At 52.7% G+C, this 21652-nt stretch overlaps 1 protein-coding gene and 2 long non-coding RNA genes across 10 annotated transcripts in view; 1 reads left to right on the top strand and 2 right to left on the bottom strand.

The window, feature by feature from the left end:
- Nucleotides 1-4626: 4626 nt before the first annotated feature.
- LOC139074382 (uncharacterized) lies at nucleotides 4627-9015 on the bottom strand. The gene is made up of 2 exons (XR_011523946.1): nucleotides 8813-9015; nucleotides 4627-8379 (listed from the first exon to the last, which is right to left on the bottom strand). It is a non-coding gene; the product is annotated as an uncharacterized lncRNA (long non-coding RNA).
- Nucleotides 9016-12892: 3877 nt separating this feature from the next.
- Nucleotides 12893-21127, bottom strand: LOC103551273 (uncharacterized). Of its 4 annotated transcripts, XR_011523945.1 has the most exons (5): nucleotides 19421-19556; nucleotides 15419-15518; nucleotides 14380-14533; nucleotides 13542-13713; nucleotides 12893-13106 (listed from the first exon to the last, which is right to left on the bottom strand). It is a non-coding gene; the product is annotated as an uncharacterized lncRNA (long non-coding RNA). The 4 variants fall into 4 exon arrangements; XR_544972.2 differs by lacking the exons at nucleotides 12893-13106; nucleotides 19421-19556 and adding an exon at nucleotides 20424-21127 and having other exon boundaries at nucleotides 13325-13713; XR_011523943.1 differs by lacking the exon at nucleotides 12893-13106 and having other exon boundaries at nucleotides 13325-13713.
- Nucleotides 18887-21652, top strand: part of KMT5B (lysine methyltransferase 5B) — a 53385-nt gene continuing 50619 nt past the window's right edge. For 2 of the 5 annotated variants that reach the window (XM_070564335.1, XM_070564331.1), the window contains exon 1: nucleotides 19229-19580. The gene's annotated coding sequence lies outside the window, so the exon portion shown is untranslated. Of the gene's footprint in view, nucleotides 19008-19174; nucleotides 19581-19685; nucleotides 19864-21652 lie in introns of those variants that run through there. The other 3 variants (XM_070564334.1, XM_070564333.1, XM_070564332.1) reach the window with 3 other exon arrangements.

Genomic DNA, 21652 nt, shown 5'->3' with positions numbered 1-21652 from the left:
CAGGATTGCTGGATTGTGTGGTGAGACTATGCTTAGTTTGGAAGAAACTGCCAAACTCCCTACCAAGTAGCTGAACCACTTTGCCTTCCCGCCAGCAATGAATGGGAGTTCCTGTGGCCCCACATCCTCACCAGCATTTACTATTGTCTGTTTTTTGGATTTTAGCCATTGTAACAGGTATGTAGTGGTATCTAATTGTTGTTGTAGTTTGCAGTTCCCTAATGACACACGATGTTGGGAAGTATTCTTTTCTCTTCTATTTTCTGAAAGAGTTTGTGTAACATTAATATTATTTCTTCTTTAACACATATTAGAATTGACCAGTGAAGCCATCTGGGCCTGGAGTTTGTTTGTTTGTGTGTATGTGTATATGTGTGTATTTGAGAGAAGTTTTTCATAATGAATTCATTTACTCTGATAGATATTGAGCTATTCAGATTTTTATTTCTTCTTTGGTGAGTTGTAATATTTTTTGTCTTTCAAGAAATACGGCCATTTTATATAACTTTTGAAATTTCTTGCAATAAAGTTGTTTGTAATACATATGTATATGACTTGTATTCCAAATAAATAATCTTTGTAATTCAATGAGAAGACAAAAATTCAGTTAAAAAATTGCCAAAAGATTTGAACAGACACTTTGCCAAAGGAAGATATGTAAGTAGACAATAAGCACGTGGAAAAATGCTCAGCATCGTTAGTCATCGTAGAAATGCAAATTACAGCCACAAGAAACTATTACACACCCTCTTGAAATGCTAAACTTAAAAAGACCAACAGTACCAACTGTTGGTGAGGATGTGGGGCAAATAGAGCCGATCCATTGCTGGTGGGAATGTGAAATGGTGCAGCCACTTCGGAAAAGGCTTGGCAGTTTCTTATGGTTAAACATACACCTACCCTTTGACCCAACCATTCTACTCCTAGGTATTTACCCAAGAGAAATGAAAATATTTGCCCACAAAAAGACTTGTATATGAATGTTCATAGCAGCTTTATTCATAACAGCCAAAACCTCAAACCAGTCCAAATGTCCATCAGAGGAGAATAGATAAGTAAATCGTGGTATTTATCCACTGAATTCATATAATGGAATACTTCTCAGCAATAAAAATGAGCAACTTCCTGATACATCCAACACCCCGACTGAATCACAAAAACATTCTGCTTCGGGGCTGGCCCCATGGCCGAGTAGTTAAGTTCGCGCGCTCCGCTGCAGGCGGTCAGGGGTTTCGTTGGTTCGAATCCTGGGCGCAGACATGACACTGCTCATCAAACCACGCTGAGGCAGCGTCCCACATGCCACAACTAGAAGGACCCACAATGAAGAATATACTACTATGTACCGGGGGGCTTTGTGGAGAAAAAGAAAAAAATAAATAAAATCTTAAAAAAAAAAAAAGAAGAGAAGGTTCTGTTTCTTTAAAAAAAAAATTCTGTTTCAATAATATGAAGTTCTAGAACTGGCAAAACTGATCTAAGGTGAAAAAGTCAGAAGTACGATTGCCTCTGGGAAGAGATGAGAGGGAACTCTCTGGGGGTGATGGAAATATTCCGTATCTTGATAGGTTGTGGTTACAGGGCAAGATCCATTTGTCAAGACTAATGGAATTTACATTTACAATCTGAGAATTCCAATATATGTAAATTTCACCCCAAAAGAACTGCAACTAGACGTTGAACTCCTGCTAGTAGGTTTGATTTCACGTTGGAATGGCTTAGGAATTTTGAAGCTGCCTTCCATGTATTCTAGACTTGAGCAAATGAGTACATCTATTGAGGTTAATGGGAGTCAGGTCTCTCACTGTTGGGGAAGGGAGTTACAAATATGGAAATGGGGAGGCATCTGTATGAACTCGTGGTCTTTGATTGATAGATAACATGGAAATATATATAGTGCTATGTGAAATATATGTGTATGTGTGTGTTACATATATTACATGTATTTTCTGCCATGTCTACCATGTCTGCTAAGCTAGCCTAGAAGCAATGATACACCAGTGCACATGAGCACACCTGGTGCCAAGACCCTGCTTTCTACATCCATTCACCACCAAAAGGAAGCCGGACTCCTTAGGGATCTGATTGGTCCTAGGGCTGGGTCAGGGAAAGTACAAGTTGATCCTAGGATTTCTTGGGGCTTCAGAAAGTAAGAAAGTATTCAAAGAATCTCAGGATCGTGTCCAACGGGGCAGGAGCCAGCTTGAAGGGGATGCCACTGGCCGAATCTGGGGCAATTTGAGAATCAAAATAAGTAAGAGTGGCTCTATAGACTGGATGTTTGTGTCCCCCCAAATTCATGTGTTGAAACCTAACCCCCAATGTGATGGTATTGGGAGGTGGGGCCATCTGGAGGTGGTTACGTTGTGAGGGTGGAGCCCTCGTGAATGGGATTAGCGCCCTTATAAAAGAGACCCCAGAAAGCTCCCTCACCCTTCCACCAGGTGAGGACACAGCGAGAAGACGGCCTTCTCTGAACCAGGACCTACAGAATCTTTTTGCACCTTGACCTTGGACTTCCCAGCCTCCCGAACTGTGAGAAATAAATGTTTGTTGTTAAGCTACCCAATCTATGGTATTTTGTTACAGCAGCCCGAATGGACTAAGACAGTAGTAATGGATTGGAACTCATTAAATAAATTAAGAACCTTTGAGCCCATACCGATATAAATAAATCAAGAGATGAGTAAGTAAATACATTAGACTGGAATGTAAACTTAAATATGTAATTGGTGGTAATGGATTGTAGCCCGTTGAGTAAACCAAGAATCCATAAATCTATCTATATCCATATAAAATGAATACATACATACATAGAAGAGAGGGTTAAACGTAAACTGATAAATACAGAAAGAATGATGAAGTTAGAAAATCATCAGTGGATTCTAAAACTAGCAGGTAAAAGCTTCCTATGAAACAGGATACTTTCATAGGCTCAAAGTGTTTCTCTACAAATCACTTATTAATTACAAAGGGGAAAACAGTACCTTGGCATGTCAAACGTGGCAGACACCACTTTAACCAAGTCATCAAACCTAACACCCCCAATGTTGGGACAAACAGCGTCACGGGCTTCTTGATATGATGCACCTGGAAGCACATCGCTTCTGGATATTCTTGCCAAAAATGCATAACTTGAATCTAATCATGAGGAAACATCAGAAAACCCAAATTGAAGGACATTCTACAAAGTGAGATCATCAAAGACAAAGAAAGACTGAGAAACTACAAGCCATGACAACCAAATGCAATGTGTGATCCTGAGTTGGCTGCTGGACCAGGGAAAAAACAGCTATTACAAAATAATATTGTATCACTGGTAAGTTTCTTGAATTCGAGAACTGCACGGTGCTCATGTAAGAGAATGACCATTTTGAAAACACACGTTGAAGTATTCGGGGGTACAGAGACATGATGTTTCCAACATACTCCCAAATGGTTCAAAAATAATATTTACGTATATATATATATGTATAAACAATTGATCCTCATTATTCATGAATTCCATATTTGCGAATTCTTCTCTAGCTAAAATTTATTTGTAACCCCGAAATCAATACTTGGGGCCTTTTTGTGGCCATTCAGGGACATGTGCATGTGCAGAGAGGTAAAAATTTTGAGTCATCAGAGGACATGGTCCCAGCCAAAGTCAGAAGCTGATGCTCCAGCTTCTTGTTTCCATTCTCGTGCTGTAAATAAGTGTCCTTTTGGCGGTCTATTTAGTGCCACGTTTTTTGTATTTTTGTGCTTTTTTTTTGGGATTTCACTGTTTAAAATGGCCCCCAGGCCTAGTGCTGAAGCGCTATCCAGTGTTTGTTAAGTGTGAGAAGGCCATGACGTGCCTCATGGAGAAAACACATGTGTTCGATGAGCTTCCTTCAGGCGTGAGCCACAGCGCTGTTGGCCATGGGTTCCATGTTAATGAATCGACAATATATCTTAGTAAGGTGTCTTTAAACAGAAACACACGTAAAACAAGGTTGTGTGTTGATCAGTTGATGAGAACGTGGTGACCAGAGGCTGGCAGGAACCCAACCCTGTATTTCCCCTAAGAGCAATGATTCAGTGTTCACACCAACTCTGTGACTACAGCCAATAAGGAGAATGTAAATGATTGGTGAATATGAGTAATGGGTACACGGGAATTTTTTGTTCTAGTCTTGCAATTTTTCTTTAAGTTTGGAATTATATAAAAAGAAGATATTGCCCAAATAATTGGATCAAGTCACTCTTGGCTTCTCGTTGTAGTTGGAATAAAATCCAAGGTCTTCAGCAAAACTTTGAGAGTCATATGTGATCCAACATCTGCCCTTTCTCCAACTCCATCTCTTGTTGTCTCCCCCTCACCCACCACCCTCCAGCATCCACGGTCGTCTGACCCTTCCTAGGAGGACACACTAAGCTCCTTTTCACCTCTGAGCCTCTGAATTCACTTGTCCTTTCGCTTGGATACCTCTATCCAAGTTCTTTGCATGGCTGGGTCCCTCTCACCCTTCAGGTCTCAGCTTACTCTCGTCTTGGAGAGTATGGCCTTGGCCACTCCATCGAAGGCAGGCATCCTTCAGCATCATTTGCCTCCACGGTGGCCACTTTATTTCTTCCACCCCCTTCTCACATCCCTAATTGTTTTGTTTCTTTGTTTAGTTGCTGAATGTCCATCTCCCCCCTTAGGCTGTAAGCCTCACGAGGACAGGAACCCTGTCTCTCCCATTCGCTGTTATTTCCCCAGGGCCTGGTGCATAGTAACATGGGTTGAGATGGAGAATGAGAATCTCCCTATGAAAGAGATTGGCTAAACTTGGGTCAGAGGGCCATGCCTGGCCGTGGGGGCAGAGTCCTGCCAGAAATAAGCCCTGTGGAGGCTGAGGGCATGGTTTTTAGAGATGAAAGGTCATGAATTGGGCAGACCCCACAAGAGGTGCCTAGTCCAGCCCTTCCTGCCCTTGCCCACTGTGCTTTCAGCTGCCTGCCTGGCAAAACCGCAGAATCCAGCTGCCCGCCTCTTTGTTGCCTTCACAGAGATGCCAAGGGTTGACGGAGGCCATCTCACAATGGCGTAGACGGTTCTACCACAAATTTACGATTCCCTGCGTCTTCAGACTCTTTGAGAATGGCTCCCCGTTTTCCTAAGCTGCTCTCTCCTTCTCCACAGGACGACCTTCTCCACTCTCCTCAAGTTGCTCATCTCCCACTCTTAGCTAACCATCTCAACTCCTGCTTTACGGAGAAGCTGGACGCCGTCAGAAAGAACTCCCTCGCCCACCAGCCACCAGACATCACATGTGTCTGCATCTGTCCACATGTGACGTCCCTCCCTCCTCCCTCCCGAGGCCACCCCTCCCTCCATACTCCAAACCCACCCCCTAGACCCCCTGGGGATCTGCTCCTTCTTTTGCATCCTCTCTCTTCTTTACTTTCAACCTCGTCCTCTCCATCGGGCTTGTGTTGGCTTAAGTTCCCCCAAAAGCAGACCCTAAAACAAAGATTTGGGGGAAAGTAGTTATCTCAGGAAACCGGCAGGGAGGGAGAATGGTCGGGAAGGAGAGTTTTAATAAGTGGGTTACTGCTGGGGGTAAGTGGGGCTCCTTCTTGTGGGTGACGGCCTGAGGAACCGTGTGGAACACGCCCAAGGATCGTCCCACAGAGAAGAGGCTGACCGTTTATCAACGGACTCCTCCCCTGTGGGCCGAGCGTTGCCCTGGACATTGCTTCCCCAGCACTCCTAGACTGCAGCTGCTCTCCAGTGGTGCCAGAGAAATTCCCCAGGAAGATGAGACAGGCCACAACTGGAGACGGGGAGAGGTCAGTGGGCTACAGGTGGGCTGAGTGCAGCAATGGCGTGTGCGCGAGGCTCCTGCCCAGCCACAAACGCAGACACTCACTAGCCTCTCCCATTAAAAAAAAAGGCTTTTTCCTAGACCCCATCACTCCCTATTACCTGCCATCTCCTATTCTTCTAAGCCAAACTTCTTCAAACAGTTGCCTACCCTCTCTGACTCCATTCTTCCCCTCTGCTCTCCGACAGCCCTCTCAGTCAGGCACCCAGTGCCACCACTCCCCTGAAACTGTACTTGTCAACATCGGGCCCTTCCTTGTCACAAAAGTCAGTGCATATTTACGCTGTCCAGATTATCTTCATTTATCTGCTGTTATCCCTCTTCCAGCACATGGCCACATCCTCCTCCTTATAATATTTTCGTCTTGTCACTTCCGGGAGGCCGCATCTCTTTGGTTTCCTCCTACTTCTCTGGAAGAGGCTTCTTGGTCTCCATTGTGCACTCATCTGCCTCTGCCCAGCCATTAAATCTGGACCTTCCTGAGCATTGGTCCTGGACCCTGTTCTCTGTCTACACCCTCCTGCTGGGTCATCTCATCTATCACCAAGGCCATTCTTTGGTCATCCTCTTTGTGTGGAGAGAGAATTGGCCCTAAGTTAGAACATACATGGGCTCATGGGCAGTAGTGAGCGGTTTGGCTGGCTGATTAGTGGCCCGGGAGGAGAAAGTTTGGAAGATTGGGGACAAGCGGGTGGAGGCAGGGGGATGGACACATGGAAGTGGGCACGAAGCGCGAGGATCTTTGCACTGCATGTTAACATCCACCAGCGAGCACCCACACAGAAGAGGCCGCAAACCAACGAGTGGGCCAAATGACCCAGTCAGTTGACACCCGCCACCCCAGTGCTGGTGCCCTGGGCATGTGAGTAGAGTAGCCAAGGTGGCAGGGACGGAAGCCATGTGTGGGCCAAGCAGCGTGGACTCCCAGCTACCAACACTGATCCAGTGACTGCCTCGCCCAAAGTCCAACCTGCAAGCAACTAAGACCAAAACCGGGTCCCCAATAAGGCATCATCCCCCAAGGGGACCAGCTGGCCACTCGGTGACAAGTTGACTACTTTGGACCCTTTCTAACCTGAAAGGCCACGTTTCATTTTGACAAGAATAGGCACATTCTGGGAATGGGTTTGCCTTTCTGCCTGCATGGCCTCAGCTTCCACACACCACGGCTTACACAGGGATCCATCGGCGCGGGATCCCACAGAGTGTTACATCAGACCAAGGACCCACTTTACAACCAAAGGGGTGCAGGAGCGGCCCCATGGCCATGGGATCCACTGACGTGTCACAAACCGCTCACGCTAGAGTTGTCAGCTGACATGGTGGAGTGATGGACAGGCCTGCCGAAGGCACAGCTCAAGAGTTGGGTTGGAGGTGATAACTTCGTGGAGCTGGATGCCGTCCTGCAGAAGGCACTCTATACTGTAAATCAACGACCTCTCCATGGAGTTGGGTTCCCAGTAGGAAGCAGACAGGACTTCAGGAACCAAGAAGTGGAGGCAGGAATAGCCCCGCTTCCGTCACTCTCAGTGACCTGCTTTGTCCTCCCCACTCTGCCACTCAACTCTGCAGGGTTAGAGACCGCGGTTCCCAACGGGGGACAGTTTCTACCAGGTGACACAGCAAGAGGCCCACTGAACCATAAGCTATAGCTGCCACATGGGCACTTTGGGCTCCTTGTGTCCGGGGACCAGCAGGCAAGAAGAGGCGTCGCCATCTTGGTGGGGACGGTTGTCCCTGATCATCAGGAGATAGAGCCGCTGTACCACAGTGGGGCAGGGGGTGCACGTTTATTACCAGGTAACCCACTGGGGCACCTCTTGGTATTCTCTTGCTCATTTTTTGTGATAAATAGACAAGGCAGAAGGACCTCAGCCTGAGAAGGACACGGTGACCAGGGATGAGAGCCTGGGTCACATCGAGACTGGCCCAGCAGAAGTGCTGACTGAGAAGACAGTAAACACCAGTCATGTCCCCAAGAGCCGCTGCAGGGGTGAGGGCTGTGGCTCACCCGCGGACATTGCCTTCTAAGTCTCCCCTGGAAAGAGGTCTGCCTGAATGCCACAGACGCTGCTCCTTATGTGGGGAGGGGGCTCCAAGCAGTAAAGGGGTGGACTGTGATGTGCGCTCCCTGGCACCACTGGGACCTCCTTCAGGGATGGAAGACATTGCCCAGCTGTGGGGGTGCTGTTGGCAGGCAGCCCCCTTTGGGGATCGCCTCAGCTGCCCCGCCCAGGCTCACCTCTCTTCCAGGGTGGCTGGCATGCATGACAGACCCGTATAGGGGTGTGAATGCTCAATCTTCTCACCCATTTTCAGAGCTCCCCACGGGGCTTGCATCACAGATCAGCTTCTCCTTCTGCCCAATCTTGCTTCCTTCCATTGCATTCTCTTCCAACGGTGTTGATCCCAAGAGTGGTCTCTAATCAACCTCCTGCATGTTCCTCTCTGCCTCAGAGTCTCTTCCCCTGAAACAACCACGCTTGAGAAATGCTGTAGCATCATGACAACTTTCTGCCACATTCATGATGGCAGAAAGAACCTGGTGGGAAAAAATATGGACGTTGATAACTCTGAGTTGAAAGTGATTCAGCAGAGTGGGAAGAAGGGTTGGAATGCTTTTCCACTTTGCGGCGGACATTGGCAGTGCCCATTCATACCTCCTCAGCACCCACTGCCCCCCTGCCTGCGGACGCTTCCTGCTGCATGCGCCCGCACCTCTGCCCGAGGCTTCCCATCTGTGGGAGGCTGCGTGCTGGGCAATTAACAGGCCCAGGGAGCAGCACCTATTCAGTGACCCACAGGAGTGTGCGCCAGGAACCTGGCCCTCCTGCCTCTCAGGTGGGATAACTCTGAAGCCTGTCACATGCTGTCGCCCAGAGCCCCCAGCAGGGTTGAGCACAGTTGCCCACCCACAGCAGTAAGCAGATCATTAATGCACCCAGTTCACCAGCTTGTTCTCGTCCCTGTCTCACCTGTCCCCTGCAGGGGCTTCCTGGGGTCACCTCCTAAATAAACGATGGGCTCTCAAATCTTTTTCTCAGGGTCAGCTTCTGGGGGCCCCAACCTGAGACAGTACCAGACATGGTCCTGGGAAGCAGGCCCTCAGGATGGGATCATTTGCCAGCCAGAGGGTCACCAAGGACCCACTGCTGAGGGGAAGTAGGTGGTGATGCCTTGAGCCCACTGTAGCCTCACAATGACTGAGACCCTCACCATTGGGGGTCGGGGTGGGACGGGGCCCAGGTGGAAGGGGTGCACCGGCCCGAGCAGCTGCTCCAGCACCTGAGTGACATGGAGGCCACAGTATCTTTCAGGACAGGAGAGATGACTGGTGGGGGTGAACTGACAGCAGACACAGGCCTGCAGCCAACTACTAACCCAGGGGGTCTGTGTGAGCCCGAGGCCCCAGACAGCCTGTAAGGGCCCCATCTTCCACAGCCGGGGGCAGAATGTGCTAAAAACTGAGGCCCCACGTCTGATTGTAAGAGAGTCCTTGTCATAGAGAAGGCGGTGTTCGCAAACCCACAAGCACAGTGCGATGCCGGCACTCGGCACCTTATCTGCATGGCCGAGGGGACAGTGCACCGGCTCCAGATTGCGGCATGCCTTGGATTGAAGCCGGGCTCTGCCCCTAAGGCTATGTGACCTCAGGCAAGTCCCTCTGAGCCTCAGTTTCCCTTTCTGTAAATGCGGATCACCGTGTTCCCCATCAGAGCCTTTCCCAGTGTGTGGCACACAATGGAAATTCAGTTAACTGGTTGGTGTTTTTTCTCAATTGTAGTAAAATACACATAACAAAATTTACCATCTGAATTATTTTTAAATGAACAGTTCAGTGGCATTAAGTACATTCATATGTTGTACAACCCTCCTCACCATCCATCTCCAGAACGCTCTTCATCTTTGCAGACTGAAATTCTGTCCCCATTAAACAAGAACTCCCCACTCTCCTCCCCCAGCCCCCGGCACCCACCGTCCTACTTTCTGTCTCTATGAATTTGGCCACTCTAGGGACCTCCTATAAGTAGGCTCATACAGGCTCCGTCCTTTTGTGTCTGGCTCCCTCACTCAGGGTCATCCGTGTTGTAGCATGTGCCAGAATTTCCTTCCTTGTTAAGGCTGAATAATATTCTATTGTGTGGATAGAGCACACTTTGTTTATCCATCCGTCTGTCGATGCACTTGGGTGCCTTCCACCTTTTGGCTGTGGTGAATAATGCTGCTATGCACATGGCTGTACGGTTTTATTATTTTAATTAAATAAGCAAATGTTTGCAGAATGCAGCCTCAAACCAAATACTGGTGCCTCCCCCGATGCAGCGCCTTTGCCCTTAAGTTATATTTCATCGTTGGAAACTCTGTTTCCAGAGGGGATGACGAGGAAACGCAGGAATTGGATGGCGTGGGCCAGGAACTCCTACCTCACCTGGCACCAGCAGCTACTGGTCCCCATGGAAGGAGCCTGGGTCTCACGCAAGAACTCCACACAGGATGGTCGTAACCGCTGCTGTCCCCAGCTCGTGCCCTGTGCCCAGCATCCTCCCTGCCTCGCCCGGGGGCAGCTGGTTTTAATTTGGAAACAACTCTGTTTTCTTTTCTTTGCTGCAATATTTTTTTCTCACTTCCAGGAAGGGTTTAAAGCTTCAACTCTGCTTTTCCTCTTCTTTTTCTCTTCCTTTCCATTGCTGAAAATTTCAGTCTAAAAGCCATTAGGAGAGTTAAGGTGGGTGCCCACACACGAGAGGGGAGCGACAGTGGGTGTCTGCTTAGCAGGGCAGTGGGTTCAGGGCAGAAGGAGGGTGCCTGTGTTGGGAGAGGCCCGATGTGGGGTGTGGGAGCCTGATGGGGTGAGGAGGGCACCCATGCAGGGGAGTAGAGGGTGGGCCAGCACAGGGGGTGAGAGCCGAGTGAGATGGGTGTCCACACAGAGGAGTGGTCCAGCACCCGGTATGGGGGCCCGAGCAGGCAGAGGACGTCGTTCGTTGTGGGGGCAGCAGGCAGTGGCAACAAGGTTGGTTACAGATGGGAGGTTTGACCAAATAAGTACCTTTATTAACTGCAATAGGAGCCAAGTTTTCAGCTGTTGGAGAAGGGAGTTACGAATATGGAAAGGGAGAAAACCCAAAATGAACCTGGGATGTTGGATGGGAACTGGGTTAAAACCTGTGTTTATACATAGTTAGATATAGAAATACAGATGCAAGTGTGCATGTAAATACATATACTCCACGGAGAGGGCCAGGAAGCAGTGACACCACAGTGGCCCTGAGCACACCTGGCACCCGGAGCTTGGCTCACCCCAAAGGAACCAGAGCTCCTGGGAGAAATGACTGATTCTGGGGCTGGCGTCAGAGAACAAGAGACAGAAGTCAGTTTGAAGAGGTTGCCTCTGGCCCAATCTGGGGCAATTTGGCCATCAAAATAAAGAATGATGAAGTGGGTTGAATGATGTCCCCAAAAAAGATGTGTCCGCGTCCTCATCCCCGGCCCCTGAGAATTTGACCTTATTTGGAAAAAGAGTCTTTGTAGATGTAATTTTGAATCAAGGATCTCGAGATCATTCTGGATTACCTGGGTGGGCCCTAAATACTATGACAAGTGTCATAAGAGAAAGGAGAGGGGCATTTGACACAGAGACACACAGGCAAGGCCTGGTAAGGATGGAAGCAGAGACTGGGGTGATGCGGCCACAAGCCCAGGGACGCCTGGAGCCCCCAGAAGGTGGAAGAGGCAGGAAGCACCCTCCCCTGGAGCCTCCGGAGGGAGCGGGGTCCTGCCCACACCTTGATTTTGGACTTCTGGCCTCCAGAACTGGGCGAGAACAATTTTCTGTTGTTTTAAGCCACAGGGAACTAATACAAATGAGGAGACACGGCCACCTCCCTCTGGGCTGAGCCCTTTCTGGGTTAAGTGACTCTCCCTGCTTGGGCTAGAGTCCTTTGAAGGAGATAGAGCCTGTGAGGAGTCCGGGCCTGGGATCAGTTCTGCCTTCAGAGGCTCAGAAACAGGATGCTGGGGGCTTGGACCAGCGGGGGGCTGTGGCTGCCAGAGGCACTAGCTGCACAGGAGGGACCTGGGCCTGGCCTGCAGAGCCACTGCATGTCCTGCTCCGACACTCTGGGGAATCGGTTGCCCCCTCCAACCTCTGGACGCATCGGCACGTCCCCCGGGCCTTCTCCTCAGAGACCTCCATCGCTCCAGCAAGTTCTTGCCGGTTCCCCTGGCAACTGGCTGCCCTAAAGTGAGCCCTAATCTGGGCCGCAGTTGCCAGAGGGTCCAGTCTCCTGAGGGTCCCCGCTGAGGCCTGGGCACCGCCGTGGGCGAGGCCTGGGGGCGGGGGAGTGGAATTTGTGCCTGTAGATTGTGAGGACAAAGGAAAGGAAGATTCTGATTCTTTGTTGCTTAGCCTTTCGGCTGGCTCCCTGGGGGCTTGTCCCCTTGTTTCTACTCTCTGATTAAAGAACAAGAACAGTCACACAGAGATGGTCGGAGCCCCTTCTCTCCCCCTCGGTGAGCTAGCTTCCTCCCGGACCCGAAGGCCTTCTTGAACCTCTAGGGACCCCCAACTTTGAAGCCAGGGTCTCTGCTCCAAATGCCAGGGCCAAGGCCCCAGTCAGTCACCTTCTCTGCCTGGCCACCCAGAATGCTCTAGAGGAAAATAATCTCTACTTTTTTTTTTTTTTTTGAGGAAGATTAGCCCTGAGCAAACATCTGCTGCCAATACTCCTCTTTTTGCTGAGGAAGACTGGCCCTGAGCTAACATCCGTGCCCATCTTCCTCTACTTTCTATGTGGGACGCCTACCACAGCATGGCTTGCCAAGTGGTGCCATGCCCGCACCCGGGATCTGAACCGGCGAACCCCGGGCCACTGAAGCGGAACGTGCGCACTTAACCCCTGTGCCACCGGGCCAGCCCCTCATCTCTACTTTTGACTTGCCACCCCTAGGACTTTACCCGGGGACAAGCCAATACCCCAGCGTGTATCTGTGAGGTATGACCAGGGAATTCAGGGTGATGAGATAGAGCAAAAAGATGACTTTGCACACAGCATAGATCCTGGCCAGACAGGACCAAGGTCAATTTAAAATTGGCTTGAGGCTTCCAGTCCAGAGTAGGCCAGACAGCAGCTGGGAGGCGGCCCAACGGCCTGTAGAGGAGAAGCGCACCTGGTTCTGGAAGTTTCCATCAAGTCTATTAGAAGCAGGAGCAGTTTTTCCTCCTTCCTTTGAACATCATCACTCAGCAACAGCCAGCACTGACAGTATCTGGACGGAGAAGCAAGAATCTTCCGCTCCCTCCTGTTCACCTTGACCCTGGAGCCTACACTTCAAACCTGGGTCATTCCCACAAGTAATGTCTGGGAAACACCCAAGGGAAAACTATTTTGCGAAATTTACTTGGCCGTGAGATAAGTCGTGAAAGAATTGAAGTTTTCGTTGAGCGCTAGCCCAGTTCAATTCACGTCTTGTCCAGATTTCCCCCGTCTTTTTTGGGTGTATAATTTACATGCAGTAACTTGTACAGAACTTAGAGCTACAGTCGGAAAGTTTCCATAACGTGTGCACCCGGGGAGCCACCCCCGGATAGAGGACTTTTCCATCACGCAGAAAGCTGCTCATGCCCCTACTTCGTCAGTCCCACCCGTCCGGAGATTTCCACCCCCATAGATGAGGTTTTCGCTGTTCTAGGACATCACCTACTTGGAATCAAACAACTTGTACTCTCTACCTCCGGCTTCTTTTACTCCGACACAGAGTTTCTGAGGTTCATTATGTCGCAGCGCCTTCATTACTATTCCTGAGTAGGATTTCATCGCACGGATAGAACACAGTTTGTCTATCCATTCAGTACAAATAAAGCTGCCACAACTATCTTTGAAGGGAGAAAGAAAGAGAGAGAATGAGAAATAAAGAGAAAGAGAGAGAGGGATGAAAAAGAAGGAGAGAGAAAGAGAGGGAGAGAAAGGAACAAATTATAACCTATTGAACAAAACAGGAACCCAGAAGTCCAGAGTGACACAAATATATTAATACATTGAAGGTTTGATGAGGAATGGGATGTTTACATCCTCTCAAATGCCTCTCCACTGAACACTTCCTTATTACAAAGGGAAAACAAGAGATTTTCCGGTGGAGAAGCTTGGCAGACAGCCCTTAACCAAGTGACGCAAGAGAACATCATCAGTGACAGGTCACATGGAAGTCCTTCCCCACCCGATAGGACGTGATGAGAAGAACACAGCCTCGTTACTGTGACATTCCCGCCAAAGATACCCGACCTTAATATAATCACGAGGAATCCTCAGAAAAACCTAAATTGAAGGACATACTACAAAATCCCTGGTCTGTAACCTTCAAGAATGCCAAGGTCATAGAAGTCGAGGGAAGCGTGAGGACCGTTCCAGAGTGAAGGAAGCTGAAGAGACCCGACAGCTAAGGTACCGTGGGATTTGGGACGAGTTCCCTTGCAATAAGGGACATTACTGGGGTCACTGGGAAAATGTGAGTACAGTCTGAAGATTAAATGGCAGTGACCTACCCATCTCTATTTCTTGATTTCGGTCCTCCTGGTCCAGTTTGGCGCGGGGACAGCTCAGTCGGAAGCAAACACATCCCAACGTGCTCAGAAGTTGTGGAGCATCCGGGCAGCGACTTCAGGAAAAAGAATTCTTCGTGCTAGACTTGGAACCTTCCTGTAAGTTTGAAATTATTAAAAAATAGTAGGATTAAGCATTCCCTGCCCTTGAGGGGACGAGCTTTTCAGCTGCCGTTGGCCCTTTCTGTCTTTACTTCTAGGTGTGTGTGAAAGGACGGGGGTGACTACGGCTGGGCTTCTTTTTGCTGGTGATGGAGAAGACAAAAGAGGGTGTGTGGTGGGAATCCGAAAGAGTACCAGCCCTCAGGGTCACAGGGCTGTGCCTGGGGCCATCTGGTTGTCCCAGGCGGACAGAAATCCCAGGACACCTCTGAGCTTGAAAGGCAGGGAAAGGCGTGTGCGTTTTGTCAGGGTTGGGGGTGGAGAAGCCTCCTCAGCTGACCAGCTTGAGGCCCCAGAGACGGGAGAGGGGTTAGAAACCGCCTTCACTTCCTTTTACTCCCGTAACAATCTTGGAAGGCTAACATCGTCCTTCATGTATCGAGCCTCTGGATGCTGGAGATACAGCAGTGAACAAGGCAGGCCCAGCCCCCTGCCATCAAGGAGCTTATAGCCTGGAAGGCAGAGATGGCCAGTGGATGATGAGTAGGTAAAAGATACAGATGCTATGTCGCTCCCCTAAGTGAAGCTCATCCATGGCTCCCTGGTGCCCCCAGGGCCTCTGTGACCTGGCCTGAGCTTCCCTCTGGGCCTTGACCCTCCTTCTTTATCAGAATAAGACCTATGCCCTCTCCTGCCCCAGAACCTTTGCACTGGCAGTTTCCTTGGCCTGGAATATTTGCCACTTGTCATTTCTTCACCCATCGCTTTGGTCCCTGGGCAGCCTTCCTTGCCCCTCCACCTGGGGCCAGAAGCCTTCTCTGGCTCCCACAGCCAGGGGCTTCCTTGTGTCCAGCACTGGCCACACTGTGGAGTTGCTTACCCTGAATCTGGAAGGGCAGAACTTTGTCAGATTCATCTCCAAGCTCCCATTGCCCTGTTCAGGGGCTGGCATATAGTTGGTGCCTAATAAATGTTAGTTCCTGTGTAAAAAAAAAAAAAAAAAAGATACATACGCTAGATGGTTATATGTGCTAAGGAGAAAAAAAACAAAAACCACCAAGGCCATTGATGGAGAATGAAAGCTCGGTATTGACCTGAGCAATGGAAAGAATCTCTCTCCGAGAGGTGGACGTTTGCTTGCATGTGCATGTGCTCCATCATGGCCACACTCTATTTGAGATTTCTATTCAACACCTAAGTGTCTGGTGTCAGAAGTTCAGAGAAGTCCAGGCTGGAGACGAGAATTGGGGCATCTTAAGTCCATAAATGATTTTAAAGTTCTGAGTGAGAGGACTTAGGCAGGTCCTTTGCACAGGTGAGAGGATGGTGTGTAGACAGGCTACACCATTTGCCCCAAGTCACATGGCTGCTAAGTTGCAGAGCTAGGATTCAAATCCAAGCCAGACTTTGTGCCAGGCCCCTGTTCACAGCTGCCAGAGTCCTGCCGCTCTTGACTACGGGGCCTTCGAGAGATCATGCGACCTTTCACAGGCTCGGTTTCCTCATCTATCAAAGGAGGGGTGGGCAGTGGAGGCACAGGTGGGAGGCAAGGATGGTACAGGGGGCCCAGTGGTAGTCAGGCAGGTAGCCAGGGAGCCGGCAGCCACCCAGATGGGTCACCGGAATGGTCCTGGGCATGCCCCCTCCTTTCCCCACAAGTCTGGACCACCTGCTCTCATCAGAACAGCCCGGTCTTCCGGGCAGGGGTGGGGGACCGGGTGAGACACGCGTGCAGAGTCCAAAAGCTGACACATATCACTTTACAACGGGAAGCCACACGCCACCCAGCCTGGAATTCTGGGGTCAGCACGACCTGTGGGCCCTCCCTGTGGGCAAAGGATCCCAGCAAGCAAATCCCTGCCAGCCGGTCACTGGGTGAACCTGGCATTTGAAGAAGGGGACTTGGAGAGTGATGCAGCATTGATGGACCAGGCTGGGTCTCTGGGGTGTCCCCTGGACCCTGCTACGGGACTGGAATAGGCTCTGTGGTCTCAGCCGGTGCCCTACCAAGGGCACCGCTCCCAGGTCAGCTCTGGGCTGGCACTCCTGGTGCTTCCGGAGCTGGCCAGGCCCCTTCCGCGGACTTAGTCCTTCTTTAGGGTTGTTAATATCTTTCCCTCTGTCCAGGCTTGGGCGGGGTGGGGTGGGTGGTCCACTGCCTCTGTGGCTTAGCAGTTCCACTCTGGGGCACCTAGAGCCTTCACAGTGTAAATGCCAATGCGCCTGTCACGTGGGGGCTGGGCAGGTGCCTGGCCACACTACTTCCTGTCCCCCATCCCCCCGCCTCTGCCAGCTGGCAGGAGGAGGCCTCCAGCTGGCCACGCTCACTGCGGGGAAGTCGAATTTCCAGTCTCTCACAGGAGGGCCGCTCGGGGCTGTGCCCTCTGCCCAGCTCAGCTGGTATCTCTTCAGCATGGCTCCATCAAGGTCCTGAGCCCCAACTCAGCTGTGCCAGGAGCTCCGGCCTGCCCTAGGCTCCTCAGCTGAGGCTGGAAGCAATGCAGGGAGGCTGGGGGAGGGACAAACCCAGAACCCGGGAGCCTGAGAGGAAGCTGTGCCTGGGTTTGCGCATCTCTCTCTCCTGCCAGGCTGCAGGTCAGGACTGTTCCCTTGTAAGTCACTGCCCAGAACACTTGGTCTGGCACTGGGCAGTGAATAAACGGAGGTGCCAGCATCTTGGGAGTCTCGCGGACACCTTTAGGCACCACCCCGCTGCATCTGGCAGCCCGTGGGGCCTGGGGGTTTGCGTGTCAACCCTAGGGGTCCGTGTTGGGGTAGACTCTGGAACGTCTGAAGCAGGGAGGACACTGGTGTTCAGGGCTGTAAAGGGCTGCCCCAGGCATGGCTGGATGTGGGGCCTGGGCATGAAGACCCTGGAGGGTCCACACAGGGCTGTGGCTGCCCACTGGAGGCAGACGGTGTTTCCCTCCCATGCACACCTCTGAGGGGCATCCAGTGTGGGGGGTGTGTGGCAAAGGCAGCCTCAGTGGGGCGCAATTTGAGTATTTGGAGCCATGCACTATGAAAATCTTGGAAAGTCTAGCAATAAATCAGAAGCTAATGAGACCAAAGCAATCATTTGTTAGATGCGTTTGCAAAGAGGACCGTGGTAGGGCGACTATGATGCCACAGAGGGTCCCGTGGCTTTTAGAGTGGAAGAGCAGGAAGCACAGAGCAATGTGCCTGGATCTGCTTTACCTGAGAGGTGGGGAGGCTCTGCCCCCCATCCCCCAGGTCGGTATTGGGAGGGGGGAGGTGGGGAGGGGAGGTGAGGGCCGGGAGAGGAGCTCTGGTTTTGAAGATCTAGACCTCTCTGCCTGTTAGCCACATGCCCTCAGCAACTCACTGTGCCTCAGTTTCCCATGTGTGGAAGGAATAATAAGCATCGTGTCTACTACCCAAGGTCAAGGAGGAGGGAAAATGAGGTAAGCACCTGTGTTGGTGTTAGCCGGACCACTGTCCTTGTGTCCACCCACACTTTCCACTGTGCCATCCTTTATGGCGTGCCTACTCTGTGCCAGGCCCTGGGGACGCTGGGAAACCAAGGCGGAGTGGGGTTCTTCCTGGAATCGGTCTACCTGCTCCCTCAGTTCCGGAAGCCGAAGCCTTTTCCCCCACCCAGGGCAATTTCCCGACCACTCCCTCTTCCTATCCTGCTCCAATCCGCGTCAGGTCCCCGGCTTCCCCGCGGACACCTTTAGGCACCACCCCGCTGCATCTGGCAGCCCGTGGCAGCCTTGGCTTCTCCTCGATGTCTGCGTGTTTCACCAGAGTACTAGGCAAGGGCTCTGGTTCAGGCCCTGACTAGCTGTCTTAGAGGTCACCTAACCTCTCTGTGCCTCAGTTTCCTTACGTGTAAACTGGCAACCCCAACGGTCCGCACCTCCTGCGGGTTGTTGGAAGGAGTGAATGAGACGGGGCATCAAAGTCTGGGAACGTGCCTGGGATCCCGGAAAGGTCGCATGCATGTTACTCTCACGGTTGTTATTTTGTAGTCATTATCAGCAGACGGCCTGAGCCAACAAAGGGCGGGGCTTCGCCCCATCCCTGCAGCGCAGCACCTGGTGCGGGTGAGCCCCTCGGCGCCTTCCCGACCTGCCCCAGCTCCCCGAGGGGGCTGCATCCTTGGTGCTGGCACTGCCCAAGTAGGGCGAGAATGGCGATCCCGCTGTGTCGCGGAAAGCCCGGCACACAGTAGGTGCTCAGGAAATGGCCGGTGGACCCTGGGAAGCCAGTGGCTCGATGAATGCACGCTCCCCTCCTCCTCCCTCCCCCATGGCGCGATGGAATGCCCGGGCTGCCCACATGGTCTTGAAGGGTGTATCTGCCTCCGATGACACCCATTCCCACAACAAAGAAGCTCGCCTCCTTGGGGCCACCTCCCCTCGCCGCAACCGGGAGACGCAGTGGGCGAGGAGCCTGCCCAGCCCCCAGGGATGTCCCGCGTCCCGGCTCGGGAGCTGTCCCCGGTGGGTACAGCGGCGCCAAGGGCCCAGGGCGGGGGACCAAACGGGCGAAGACACATCGGGCCGGGGAGGCGCCCGAGGGGCGCACGGCGACGCCGCCTCCAGCCGCGATTTAAAGGGCAGCGAGGGGCGGAGGGATCCCTTGACTGCTCGGCGCGGATCCCTCCGCCGCGAGCCCAGAGAGGCAACGGCTCGGCTCGGCCCCCTCAGACCTCGCCTTTTGTCCCTCCGCCGTCGCGAGCACCCGGCGGGGGACTCATTTCTTTCTCGTGTTTCTCCGCCTCCCCCCGCCGAGTCCCGTAAAAGCAACAGAGGCGGCCGGGGCGGCGCGAGCCGGCGTGGTGTCCCTCCGCCCGGCCGAGGGCACTCCTTTTCGTGTCCTTCCACCGTTCCCGGGCGGCGTCCGAGCGGCTCACCGGGGGCGGCGACGCGTCTGCGGCGCGGGCGGCGAGGCTCCGGGGCGATGAGGTGAGGGCGTCCGGGCACCGGAGGCGGCAGCGCGGCGCCAGGACCCCGGACGCGGAGCCTCCCGGCCGGCGGCTGCCTCTGGGCCCCCGCGGCCGCGCGGGAGGCGAGGTGAGGCCCCGGTCGCGGGGCGCGGGGCGGCGGGGGCGCGGCGCGGTGGGGGCGGGGGGCTCGGGCCGCGCTGGGACTCATTTCCCGACAGCGGAGGGAGCGGGCGGTGCTGCGGCGGGCGCCGCCATCTTGGATTTTACTCTCCATTTTTCTGTGGAATTATTTTTTGGTGATTAATTTTCGTGGGGGACGGGGAAGTGTCGCCGGGCGGCGCGGGCCCCCCAGCGCAGCGGCGGGCCGGCGGGGCCTCGACGCGCCCCGAGGAGGAGCGGGCGGGCCGGCGGTGAGCGGGGCGCGGGCGGCCGGGCGGCGGGGCGCCGGGCGGCGGCGGCGGCGGCGGGGGCGCGGGCCGGCGGGGGCCGCGGCGGGCGGGGGGCGCGGCCGGGGAGGGGCGGCGGCGGCGGGGTGCGGGCCTGCAGGGGGCGCCGCCGCCGGAAGGGAGCGAGAGCGGCCGCCGGGCAGCGCCGGGCCGGCCCGCGGCCGCACGAGGGGAGCAGCCCCGGCGCTCGCGATTGGGGGACTCTGTTTTCCCTCTTCTCCAATGGGCAGCCGGGAACGGGCTCGCCCAATCTGCTCCCTCTGCCGCGCTCCACTTTGGGTTGTTTTTGTTTGGGCTCGAGCCTCCTCTCGCGTCTCCTCCCGGGCCGGCCCTCTCCCCACTCGGTCCCTCCCTGGACGGCGCTGCGGCTTCTGGCCTCCCTGCCCCGGGTCCCGAGGAAACGGGCTGGTCCTGCCAGAGTGGCTCGGTTGTCCTTCCCCCATGGCCCGAGATGCTGTGTGTCCGAGTCCCTCCCACCTGTGAGAGGGGGACGAGCCCGTTTTCAAGATGACAGCTGGACCCACCTTGCTGGAAGGGTACAGAAGCGCGGTGGACCCGGAGAAGTGCGCTCCCTCTCGATTGGGGTGCCTTTGACCCGGTTCTGCGGCTCTTGCTGCCCCTCCGTGGGATGGGGAAACTTTAGGAAGACCGAGGAGGCGAACCTGTGTTCTTTGATGTTGGTTTTCAAGAACTTGCCAAATGATCTTGTCTCGAGTAGTGGGCAGATGAATTGATGGGTCGTGCTTGTCATTCTCTTCATCAGGACCTTCTTAGGTGTCAGGTGTTTTCGTGTAAAGTGTAGTTGAAGGCCTGATAGGTCTGAGGGCTGCTGCGTAGCATCATCCGAAGCGGCTGAAACTTTTTTCCTGTAGTCTTTCCTATCGAGAGCACAGCTGTAAAGTTTGATGACTAGTGTAAAAGCCCATTTGGAAAAGGGAGGGGGAAATCGGTTTTGCCTGAAATCGTCACAGATAATTTGTACCTATTGAAAAGCGCGCTTGGAGAGTTACTTGCTATAGATACAAGTTTACTTTGTAGCCGAACGTTTCAAACGCAAGTTGCACCGCAGGCGTGGCGCTCGCTGTCGAGGCTCCCTGTCTTCCGAGATGAAAGTCCACAAACGCTTTCACCCCAGCGTGTGTGGGATTAAAGCTCAGGCGCGTTTTCCAGTTCTTACTCGCTAAACATTCCACATTCGGCTCTCCTTTTCCCAAGCTCCAGCCCCACTAGTTTCCCATGGCTGGTGTTGGTCACATCCTGCCCAGATGCCTCCACCCCCTGTCCCCATTCACGCCCATCCTTCAGAAAGGCCCAGGGCCGTGTTCCCTCCTGGCGGAGGCGCTCATACACGCAGGTGCAGGGACTCGCCCGATCCAGAGAAGGCACGCTTCCTCTGGGGTCCCTGAGCCGCTGTTATATTGTATTATATTTGGTTGGTTACTTGCCCATCCTCTCAGCTTTTTGTGAGCTTGTGGAGTAGTTAGTTATTGCCTCTGCCCAGGGGCAGGTGCACCGTAGGTTATCGATAGGCGCTTGATGAAAGTGTTAATTTATTAATCTCCAAGTTAGCAAGATTAGTAGTTTGTATTTAGTTTTTCAAAATATGTCCGTTCTAATGTTATTAAAAAACGTTGTCATTAACAAAACAGCTTAGTTTGGGGGGGAAAGGAATATTATGGATACTTAGCCTTCAAGAGGAGAGTAGCATGGGGCTCAATTGTTTTATCCATAAACTTTGAAACCAAACTTTCAC

This window comes from Equus przewalskii, chromosome 11 (genome assembly GCF_037783145.1).
Source record: "Equus przewalskii isolate Varuska chromosome 11, EquPr2, whole genome shotgun sequence".
Lineage (NCBI taxonomy): Eukaryota > Metazoa > Chordata > Mammalia > Perissodactyla > Equidae > Equus > Equus przewalskii.
The sequence above is the reverse complement of the archived record's forward strand: the minus strand, read 5'-3'. Positions and strand labels throughout refer to the sequence as shown.